The sequence below is a fragment of the Drosophila navojoa genome, chromosome 5 (genome assembly GCF_054131105.1).
Source record: "Drosophila navojoa isolate 15081-1374.11 chromosome 5, UAZ_NAV_1.0, whole genome shotgun sequence".
NCBI lineage: Eukaryota > Metazoa > Arthropoda > Insecta > Diptera > Drosophilidae > Drosophila > Drosophila navojoa.
This window is the reverse complement of record NC_142893.1, coordinates 5,923,045-5,935,937: the sequence shown is the minus strand read 5'-3', so window position 1 is coordinate 5,935,937 and position 12,893 is coordinate 5,923,045.

Below are 12,893 nucleotides of genomic sequence, written 5' to 3'. Positions count from 1 at the left end.
GAACTGGTTTTTTGTGCCTTAAGATTTGGTCATTTGGGCATTTCGATGTTTGGCGTCGGCCAGCATCGGCTTTCGTCTAATCAACATTGCAATCGATGTTCATAAATTTTATTTCATTTGGACACAAATTACAAGAGTGCAGGGTGTTTAACATGGCGTTCAGCTTGTAAGATCAATTGACCAAAGCTGACCAAAAACCCGAAGCACAGCAGCCGCAGCAGTAGCCAAATAAATTTGTACAAATTTCCGATAGAGTATATAAACGTGTATATTTATAAATATATACGGAACCACTTCATTGTCAAGCAATAAATATAAATAATAAGCATATATAACTATATTTATGTGTAATTGAGCATATGCTTTGCCACAAGCCACGGCGAGTTTTATGTTCGATTGTCGAATGGAAATTTAGCAGCTGTGGCTTTATTTCCCCTCGGGCCAGCAAAAAACCGTCGAGTTCGTGGGCTAAAATATTCAAAAGTCAATTGCAATTGTTATGTTTTTTATTGTTTTGCTAATAAGAGCAAAATTTGCATAATAACTTTTCTATCACTTGATGTGGGCAGTTGAGTTAGCCATGTTATGTTGATGGACAATGAGCCAATGTTATTTGTCAGATACAGATACAGATACAGATACAGATACAGATACAGATACAGATACAGATACAGATACAGATACAGATACAGATACAGATACAGATACAGATACAGATACAGATACAGATACAGATACAGATACAGATACAGATACAGATACAGATACAGATACAGATACAGATACAGATACAGATACAGATACAGATACAGATACAGATACAGATACAGATACAGATACAGATACAGATACAGATACAGATACAGATACAGATACAGATACAGATACAGATACAGATACAGATACAGATACAGATACAGATACAGATACAGATACAGATACAGATACAGATACAGATACAGATACAGATACAGATACAGATACAGATACAGATACAGATACAGATACAGATACAGATACAGATACAGATACAGATACAGATACAGATACAGATACAGATACAGATACAGATACAGATACAGATACAGATACAGATACAGATACAAAACTATTCTGATGTCTAGTATAATCAATAGAAAACTCTTAAAAGCCAAAGTGAAAGTTTTCACTATTCAATTTTCTCTTACTCTTCCTTTTCTTTACTCCACTCTCAAATGACTTCTTAATGAGTTCTTAAATGCTTTTCGCTTTCTATGCTCAGTCTTAATATTCATATATCATGGGCACGCAAATCATTTAACTCCATGCACTTGCATACAGCTAACACCAAAGCTCGTGTCAGTTGCCAACTGAATATCATGTTGTTTCCACTACCAAAAATCAGAAAAAAAGAAACATAATGTTTTCTCAATAAATTATGCGGCGCCTGGCGTTGCAAATATCAAGCCATACCAATTTAGGAAATTAGCTAAATCTAACATAACCGAGATAGCGAGAAAACTTGGCCAACGGCCAACAGCCAACAGCAAAATGTGAATGCTGCAAGTACCTGTTGGCCCGCTGCCCCGTTGCCCCCGCTGCCCCCGCTGCCAGCTGCGACTTGCACTTGCCACTTGCCCCAGAAACGTTGGCGGCGTCGGCAAATGTTGTACAATAATTATCAGCGTCTAATTAAATCGTTGCTTTATGCGATATCTAAGCCACTTGTCGCTGCGGCTGCTGCTGCTGCTGCTGCTGGCCAAGATTGAACGCAGGCTGACACAGTTTGCTGTGCCGCATTTTATTGCGTCAAATAATAATTTGCAATTCTCTTTTATTTTTGTTTTTTATAAATTTTTTTGTTTTTTGTTTTTGATTTTCGTGGCTTATGTGATTTTCACACTTGGCAAATTTGTCGCCGCGGCTTAATTAGATAGATGCAAACGCTTGATTTGATAAATGTGCTGTTGGGTTATGAAATTGTCTGGATTTATGAGCAGGCGGCAACCGCGTTGCACTGCGCCACAAATCAGTGGCTTTCATCGCCGCCTGCCACAAGGATCTAACTGGCTGGCTGTCTGCCCGGCTGGCTGTCTCGTCTGGCCAGCACATAATTTACGCTTAAGCATGGCTTTTGACCAAAATCAATAAATCCACACGGCATTCGCACAACAAAAGAAAATGTGCTCCATGCGCTGCTAGTCTCAAGTCTCAAGTCTCTAGCCGCAGCTACGCATTGGAAGGGGGGGAGGATTGCTTATAGGGGGCAAGCGGCAGCAGGGTAGAGGTTCTCACTGCTGCCTGCTGCCTGCTGCCTGTTGTTGCCCATATCATCAACACGCCGGCTGCTGTTGCTGCTGCTGCTGCTGCTGCAGCTAACCTAATATCGTTTGAAATTTATGATTTTGAACTTTTTAGCCAGGTCTCCTTCTTTTTTTTTTGTGTTTTATTTTTATTTTTATTTTTTAGTTTGGCTTAAGTATTTCGTGTTTAAAATATTTGCGCGCCGCTCAAAATTCTTGCGCTTTGATGAACTGGTACTGGCAGCCAACAGCCAAGCAGCCAAGCAGCAGGCAACTTGCGGCGGGTGGGCGTTGCGGCTGTTCAGGTTGTTATTCCCGATCAGCAATGTGAAAAGGAGTATATGGGGTTGTGTCGAATACTTATATAGTTGCGGGTGAAAATTTTCCTGCCTATATTATTGGAGGCTAATAATATTGTCCGGCAAAATTATAACTCGTGATAGAGGAGAGGAGAGCGGCATTAAAGTACTTATCAACTAAGCTAAATACTTAAATTGTATGCAGACTATATGCCAACTCCTTCTATAAAGCTTAAAGAGTCATTAAATATTTTACTTTGAACAGTTTTAGATCTGACAAAATAGAAATTTAAACGATAGATAAAATATGCTGACGAATCTCTGATGAAATGTTTCCCGATCTGTCTCATATATAGATAAATATGTATATATAGAAATAAAGAGTTATGCAAATACAAGATGCAGATATATAATTAGACAGAAATATGAGTAAAGGCATATATACATTAATAGATATATAGATATTTTAGAGTTCTACTCCAAAGCTTAAGAGCTTCACAGTTCAATAGCTCCTGTCTTCCTTTCCCTTACGTTTTTACACAAGAAAATGTCCATTCCTCTCCCCTTTCTATCCTATTATTAAGTTGCTTCGAGTCTTTAGCGCGTATTATTTAGTCGCCTACATCCAACTGCCACATTCTTATTTGTTCTTGTTGTTATTGTGGGCACTTGTATGTCTAGCAAAATATTGGCTTAACCTAATTTGCGAGCTAGTGCATGTTGCTGTGTGTGTGCGTGTGTGTGAGTGTGTCTTGGCCAGGCATTGACGTTTTTGTGTTGCCCACTAATCACAAGCGCTGCTCAGATTTATAGTTTGTAGGAGTCGGCCGCAGTGCGTGTGAGCCAAGAGCACAGAGTCCACAAAAAACCGAGAAGAAGAAGAAAAAAGCAATATAAACCGGCTGCTCGGCCTCTCCACTCTGCGGCTGTCCGTTTCGCGGTCTGTGTGTCTGTGCGGCTATCGCCTAGAGCGCAGCGAGCTCATCTTAGAATTGCAGCCGCTTATCTAATCGTCTGACATTTTAGGTTTAATTTGGCCAGACCAGACCGTGGCCGACGCCCCGCGGCAATGTGCGCCGCGTTGCAGTTGCAGTTGCAACTAAGTCAAGGCCTTTTGGCGATTCCCGCACATGCGTAGACGTTAGTCGCAATCGCAGTTGAAGTTGGCTGGCTGTCTGTCTGGCTGGTTGGCCTGTCAGCCTGGGCAGTCGGCAGCCAAGTGACAGGTTAACCCACTTTCCCAATGAAATAAAGAGGGAAACAAAAACAAAAATCAAAGGAAATAAACTCAAATGGAAACCCATTTGAATTAGCTGCATTTCGTGGGCATTTGCTGGTCAAAACGATGCCAAAATATTTCCACTCGTAAACTCGCCACGCGGCAGGCATTAATAGCAGCAGATTTTTTTTCCATTTCTATTTCAATTTCTTATTTCCATTGGTATTTGAAGTGCATATGCACGACCCACTTGCCGCAGCCAAAGTCGGAAATTGTCAGCGCTCTGGGGCCTTAATCTCTCAGCTAAATGCAAAGCGCACTCAAACGCTGATGCATAGAAAACGATCTTTTAAAAGACTCTCCAGACTTAGCAGATAAGTTGCCATGTGAAAGTTGAGCAGGAGCGAGAGAGAAATGCAGACAGAGATAGTTGTATATAGAGTTTGTCAGTTTTGAGTTGCTCTATCTGGTAAATCTTGTCAGTTGCACAAATCCTTATTGATTGGCTGCACAGTTGCTGCCTTGCACTTTGCTATTTGATGGATTGTTGTTGCCAGTCCGTTTACAAACTACAGCCAAAAGCGTCAAAATGCAAATGTTTTGACGGCCTTCGCTTGTTAACTGCGTTTGTTGCGTAGTTTGGCATGCAAATAATTGATTTGCCAGTGTGTTTAGACTTGAAAATACCCTGTAGATGCATTACATATGTGGTTGTAATAATTTTAGAATGTAGTTTATAATTAAAAATCAATTATTATCGATGTGGATTAAACTTCAAGAATTTAACAATTTATATAACTGCACTCGCCTTGGATGTATAAGAGAGTAAAAATATCAGGCATTGATTTATGATTTAAGGAAACCCGATATTTGTTAAGATTATTAAGTCTTTAATGATTTCCTATTTTCAAATGCCTCAGAGCAAAAATATTTGCTGTACACCCCTTAGATACCTCCCCGCATCTACAGGGTATTTAAACGAAAAACAAAAAACGAAAGCCATAGAAAAATGTTTTGCAATTGGGTTTACGCTTAGCCACAGAGCCAATTGCTTGGCAAATATTTGCTCTTTCAGCAATTAGATGCCGCTTGTCTTTCAAGATCAGTTGAAAAGCGGATAAAGCTAAGATACGAACCGAATAAAATGCAGTTATTAATAAACTCGCATAATGCCGGGCATATTATCCTACACACCAGCAGCTGCCAACGCCATGACAAGCTGAACAAAAAATACAGAGAACAACAACAACAGCAAAAATGCTCAGCCTCAGGCAAAGTCGCATCCAACGAAGCTTCACAACGGCTCAGCTCTAATTATGCATCCAGCAATCACTTAAAGAAGCCGCAGCTCGTTTTAGATTAAGATAAGTCTCGGCTCGAATGCGAAAAAAAAAAAAAAAACTTAAAGCAAAAAAAAAAAACAAAACATCGTAAAAAGCTGCAACAAATTCGTAAAATGTTTGTTAAAATGCACATAAATCAATGCCATAAGTTGGCTAAAATAGCTAACAGAAAATAGATAGAAAAAAAAAAACAATTACAAAAAAATGTTTCAACAGCCGCAAAACAAAAATAAAAAGTGAACTAAAAATGTTTATTGCCCTGGCGGTGGAATTTTCAAATCAAATCAAATCGAAACGAAACGAATCGAATCCAAGTCGCCTTTTTGCGGTTTATTTGTTTTGCCTTTTTGCTAACCTGTCAGTAGGGGCACAGCCAACTATCAAGCAATAGCAACAGCAACGGCAGCAACAACAAAATGCCGGCGTTTGAAGTAGCAACGGCTTTCATTGTCAATATGAGCTGAAATCAAACAGGCAGCAGGCGGCAGGCGGCAGGCGAACTGCACGCAGTGTGGTCGGCAATGAGCAACAGCTACAAATGTTGTTAACAATTTCATGCTGGCAAGCAGCCAACAGCTACAACAGCAACAACAACAACAACAGTTGACAGTTGTGCATGAAATAGAAACATTGGCAAAATGCAGCTGGCGCTGAAGCTGAGCCAACGAAGCTGGGCGGCTGCCTGGTGAGGAAATGTACAATTGGCTCAAATAGAGTCCCAGAGACAGACAAGCTCTAGCTCTGGCACACACACACACAGACAGACAGACAGACTGACAGACTGACAGCGGACTGTGGACACTGGACGGGACAGACAAGGTCTGACGTAGCGCAGCCAGCGCAGCGACAGTTGTCGAGCAGTTGGTCAGTCGTTCGAAACGTGTGTCGGTCGGCCCCAAATGCAATTGAAAAATTGTGAGCCGAACAATAAATTCCTTCTGTGTGGGATTGCGAAATGTTTCAGTTTGATTGAATTATGAAGTGCGTACGTTTTGCCAAAAAGGGGCAAAGCCAAAGGCGAGCGGGGGGTGGCACACACAAGCAAAAAAGAAACACGACAAACAAAACAAGAGAAAAAAATGCCAAGTCTTGGGCTGTCTGTCACAGTGACAAGCGCATACAAAACAAAAGACTTAGGCAACGAACGCGCCGCGTGAGTCACTTTCCATGCAAACAGAGCGCCCCAGACTTGTGCGCATTTCTTCCTTTTCCTCCTGCCCACAAGTTTGCAACAAATGCAAATCATGGCGCGACGTACAAGCATTACGCATTTGTTAAAAGCTGCTGGCGGGATGTCTGGCAGGATATCTGGCTGGCTGGCTCAGCTGCCTGACAATCAAAGATTTTGGCTAGCTGTCGCAGCAGCTCATAATTTCAGCTTAAATGCATTAACCGTTAAGCGGTACTAGCGAGCGAGGCGGGTTATGACATTGTCAGTTAAGAGCTACCAGTACAACCCAAGCCATAGATGGGGCTACCGTTGATGACGTGCTGCAGATACTGCAGCATGCAGCAGTCGCAGCAGTCGCAACATTTGCATATTGCCAGCTCAGCAGACATCTCTATATATATATGTATATATAGGTGCTGCAGCGCGTGTCAAATAAGTTACGAGCGTGCTTGTTAATGGAAAGCAGCAGCAGCAGCAGCAATAGCAGCCCTCCATTTCCATTTCCATTTTCTCTTTCAAAATTTATTTCGATTTGCGCCTCTTGCAACACAATCGACAAGCGGCGCGTCAATTACTGCGCCTGCCACAAATGTCAACTGCTGGGGCACTTTTTTTTTCCTCCTGAATTTTCTCATTTGGTCTGCTCTGCTTACAAGTATATTTCCATTTTCCATTTTCCATTACCTAGGCATAACCTATATATCGCAATATCTTTTGCGTGGGCATCGTCAAAGCCGCCTTCAGACGTACTACGACAAAAACAAGCAACACGAGTGTTTAGCTCAGAACTGATTGACTAGGAGATATCCTAAAGTCTGCTTGAAGTTGTTGTTTTACTCATTTAAGGTTTCTTGTTTACTGAAGAGCTTGGGTAACTGAAGAGCTTGCTTGACGAAGTTTTTGCTAAGCTGAATTATGGCATTCAAATGTATATAAATAACAGAGTTAGGTCTTTGTTATATGCGCTGAATGGAAGTGGTATTCAACGTGGGCATTATTCAGAATCAGTGTCATCTTCTGAGGCACAAACCTACTAAAAAGAATATCTCTAAGCATTGAAGACAAATTATCTACTATCTGGAGATGCGAAAAGGTATCTAAACTGCGAAAATATTCATTATTCATCATTTAATATATTAGCTTTTATAGTCCAAACCGACTAACATATTGATCTTTATTAAAATCCTGGTAAGGATGAATCTTATGGAGTATGATCTATCAATTTAGACTGACAGACATAGCCAGATCAAGCATATATACCATATAGCCATACGGTCCTCTGGCTGCCACAATAACCATCATGCCCAACTCACCCCACCGCATTGGGCTGAGGGTATTTGGGGAAAAAATGATTTCGGGAACCCAGCTGCCCCCTTCCATCAGTGGCCGGGCATCAGTTCAGTTGGCGGCGATGCATGTGATAAATCACAGTCGCGGGCATTATATAGTATTTCATTGCTTAATAAGCCCGGGTCGCTGAAATTGACGCCCGCTGCACTTTTTGGCCATTATTATTTTGGCAGCTACCGCTGGCCGGGCCAACAACAACAGCAACAACGACAGCAACTGGATTGTCTGGTCCTAATGCCAAGCGGGTCAACATTATGTTTTATTTTTATCTATTTCATTTGGCATCGAGCGCAAAAAAAAATAAATAAAATAGCAAAACTCGTGACTTTTCATAGCTCTGGCAGCATTTAAAAGGTTTTTCTTTAAGCCAGCTAAAAGCTGCTGCTGCGACGGTTGCAGCGGCTGCTGTTGCTGTTGCTGTTGGCAGGCAAGAAATTGTTCATTTCAATGATATTTAAGTTTTAGGGCAAGGTTCAATGCCGCTGCAAATTAAATAAGTTACCACAAAACACCTTTTACAAAGTTATTTCTAAATAAAATTAATAATCTAATTTAATTGAATTTGTGAGAGAGTTGTAAAGCCAAAGCAAACTGATGATGATATTTTATATAATTAATTAAAACTAATTTACAATTTTTGTTAGGCTTAAAACATAATAATGAAGATATTCTTGGGAGCTGTTAACAACCTCAAGTCATTTTATAGGAATTTCAAAAGAGCATAATATCAATGAACAAAGTTTCCAGAAATTAGGTAACATTAAAAATACTAAAATTATCTTTGTTATATAATTTTTTATTTTTGGAGAGGAGAGAGAGCAGATTAGAGAGCAATAATTAGTTGATTAACAACTATTTACACTTTTATTATGTTTAAAGAGAGAAGCAGAAGAAAATCGAAATACGTTTGCTGGCTTGGAGAAGTCTATGCTCAATTTTTAATCCAAGATCAACCAAAGTCAGACAGCAGCTAATCTTGTAGACCTTATCAAGTTTCGGCGACTTAATCTCAGCCATCAATTTGAAGTGAAACGGGAAGACGTAGCCGCTTTACAAAGTCTCGAAAAAAACTCTACTGCCTGGCAGCTGCAATGACATCAAACAGACATTCGAGCGCATCTTTCACTTGGACCTTATAAGCTAAATAGATCATGGGCTGCCTATCAAGCCCCGACTATGTATTCTTTTTTTTTTACTCAACTATTAAGCGCGCACTGTTAAGATCTACTAGGACCGTTTACTGTTCAAAAACAAATCTTTCACTTTAAATACGTTTACCTTTACTTCTCAAGACTCTAAACTTTTGCATTTTAAAATCAAATTAAAATAACTATATGCATGCTCTAGATAAGCGCTAGAGTTAAGTGCCTTATTTGACTGCTCACCTTCACACGTTCACTTTCGATACGCAATCAATAATGATATTGGCCAAAACTTGTATGCGCATAAAAGTCACGCCTCGGACTGAAATCGTAAAGTCAGACGATGGCAGATAGTTACCATATATGTATGTATGTACATATAGTTGCTACAATATCCACAAACAAACATTTGTACGTTGATTCTTATGAGCATCGATAACATTTTACACACGTTTCAAATGCTAATCGAGCAGCCGAACATGTTGCAGCTACTGCGTTTACACGCGTTCAAAAACGTAAACGAAAACGAAGTCAAAAGTTGGCCAAAACACTGGGCGCTGGCAGGCTGGCAGGTGGGAGGCGTCAGGTGGCGGGGCACATGGGTTCGTGTTTGGGGGCATGTTCACGCAAGTGTAAGACAAGTCGACGTGACCATAAGAATCGCCACAAGAGCCCAGGCAAACAAAAAATTGTTGCTCAATTTTTTGCTGCACATATACATATATATCTGTATACATATATGTATATATAAACATATTTTTTTTGCGATCAACGCGCGCAAATTGTAATCAAACACCAACAACAACTGCGGCTACTGTTTGGCTAGACCTTGTCGATGCTGCAATTTGTTGTTGTTGCTGTTGTTGTTATTCGCTCTTGTGCTGCTGTGCCAAGAGGCGTGCTGTTCGCTGTTAGTGTAGCCACGCCCTCGTGTACTAGGCAATAAGTCAAACTTTGGTCTTTAGTTGTTGTTGTTGTTGTTGTTGTGGCTGTTAGCCAGTTGACCCGCATGTTAATTATAAACACATTAGGCTGCTAAAGGAATTAGAATTAGCTTATCGCACACACTCACACATACACACGCAAGCACACACATACAAACAGCACGCGTGTTGCTAACAAGGTTAAAGAGAAATAAATATTCTAAATAGAACGCAGCGTTATCTATGCAGCTCTAACGCCTTTGCCAGAGCCAGAGCAACAACAACAACAACAACACACTAGAGATGCAACCTGCTGATGCAATTAATCACAGTAAACCCAAAAAGCAATACCCAATATACCCAATACTAAAAGACCAAAGCGCGCCAAGCAAAGCAACCCAAAGCTGATTAGCATAATTTGATGAAGCACCAAATGTCGGCTTTGACTCTTAATACACTAACGGAGAGTGTGCACGATCTGAAATTGATATGTGTGAACTCATTTAGTATACTATGTGTATATTTGTATAAATTAAAGATGTTTGTGCATGAGAGGAAATTTCTTTATTGATTTATATTGCCAATATATAACATATAATAATGATATACATAATTATATCAAGTTGGCATAGATTTTGACAGAACTCTTGTTTTCTGAACATATTTAGGACAGCAATATGTATTATATATCCTTTTATTTATTATATATCCTTTTATACGTATATATCCTTTCATAGATATATTATATACAGATATGTCTATCAGTCACTCATAGCATTTTAGATCAACATTAATATCAATATTACATCAATATCCTGCAATCAACACCAACCAATCAATAATCCTGCCTTCAGTTAATGAAGAGCATTCAAACTTCGTCAATTCCTTCTATAAGCACTCTTATTTTGTAGTTGTTCTTTTGTTGACGTTGTATTTTTCTTTTTGTCGTAACTGGGACAACGCCTGTCCAGATTTGGGCATGGACCCGCGTCTCAGCCAAAACAGAAAGCTATTTGAAGATTTTGATTTGGATGCGCAAGATTAGCCACGCGCTCTGCGCTCTCTATGTTGATCTGTTGCTCATGTTGCTATTGTTGTTGTTGTTGTTGCTGTTGTTGTTGTTGCTCCCCTTTTACAATTCTAATGAACTGCCAGAGAGCGAAGTCAATGCATCAAGTGCCAAGCTGAGGCGACCAAGAACCAAAATGCGATGAACTGTCGTTAAAAGATTTATTGCAGTTCAGGCGCAGAGGAGCACTGAAATCTTTGACTTTGGAATATATTTTCTTGCTTGGTTGCTTTATTTTTACATTTTTTTCTCGTTTTTTTTTCAGTTTTTTTTTATTTTATTTCGTTTTCTTGGGTGGGGGCGCTCAGTTCTTTTGGCTATAAAAATAAAATGCAGCTGTTGTAGCTTTGAACTTTCGACACCTTTAGCGAGGGCAACAGAATGTGAGTGAGCAAACGCAAGCCACACACTGAGTAACTACGTGCGTGTGCGTGTGTGTGTGTGTGTTGGTGTGTGAGTTCTTTAATTGCCAACGCTGCGCAACAGTTAGCAATTTTATGGCTTCACAATGCCTTTTGGGATTGCTTTTTTGGGTTTTCTCATTTGTCTGAGACGTCATAAATAGACTTCATTGCAGTTTTCATTTAGTTTTTCTTCTACATCTTCAGCTGAACTGCATGCCGATCTTATCTAGTGGGGGTGGGCGGCTATGTTAGTTGTTGTTGCTGCCTTTTTTTGTCTCTCTTGATTTTTTTATCGCAAAAATTAATTAAGTAATTAAACGTGCTCATGTGCTTGGCGCACCTACAATAGCTAGCTAATTGGCCTAAGCAATTGGCAGCTCAATAACAATCACAAAAAATAAGAGAAAAAAAAACGAAAGACTTAAGGCACGAACTTGCGCTGACAGCAGCTCCTCAGCAAAGATTCGCTGAGCAGGCCCTCCCATTTTCGTTTGACAAAAGATGGCTACCCAAAAGGCCGCTTTTAGCACCCAGCCAAAAAGCCATTAACCAAAAACAAACCAAACAACATGAGAAGCAACAGCAACAGCAACAACAACAACAACGGCAATGATGATGACTTGCGCCAGACACGTTTCAGCACGTTTGTCAAATAGACCAATCAGAGTCGCGTAATTTTGGGCTTATTAACATTAAACGAGGCGGCGGTAGCAAAATAATTTGCTGTTTATTTGTTGGTAATTGGACGCGCCAAACGCCTGGCGCCTCTTCACCAACTAATGATGGCTGTTAGTGGACCCGAAAAAACAAAAACCAAAAAATTGAGCCACGTTCAGCTCAGCCATCGCAACATGAATAACATTTTAATTGAGTTACCAAACGAGCGAGATAGCCACAGATCGAGAGAGAAACAAACAGAGAGAGCGAGAAAGAGAGAGAGAAGTAAATTGGACATTGGGCAAACATTTGGCTGCGGTTCGGCTGTAATTTGACAGCTCTGTGATATTAATGCGATTTGACAGCGACAATGACAGTTGTGTGTGCACTCAAATCAAACAAGACAAATAAACAGGCAGACGAGACGACGGACACGCACGGACAGTGGGACAGACGACGGAGCACACATTGCGTATGCTTGATCGAGTCGGTGCTGCTGCTCTGCCTTTGTCAGTCATCCATCAAAGTGAAACACCAAAAACAAGCTGAGAAGCAGCAGAAGAAGAAGAAGCAGCAGCAGCAGCAGCAGCAGCAGACGTTGCTGCAAAGTTTGATCAACGAGCGCGACACTGGCATAATGAGCGCCTGTGGATGTTGAATGCGGCTGCAGCCAGATCTGCGACTCTGCCTGAGTGTATGTGTGCGAGTGTGTGTGTGTGTGTGTGTGTATAATTGTCAATGAAACTGGTTTTGGGTAACATCATTCCGTCACTCACGCGCCCAGTCAACTGGCCAAATACGCACAGGCGACAACGACGACGATGAAAACGCCAACAACAACAACAGCAACAACAAACAGTAAAGACAACAACAACAACAACAGCAACATCGAGGCTTGAGCATGAACGCAGTAAAGCCGATGCGCTTCAAAGATAATAACCAATATATGCCAAAGCAAAGAAGAATCCCATAAGCAGGAACCCCAACAACAAGCAGAACAACCTGTGTAACGACCACGCCAACACCAAACACCA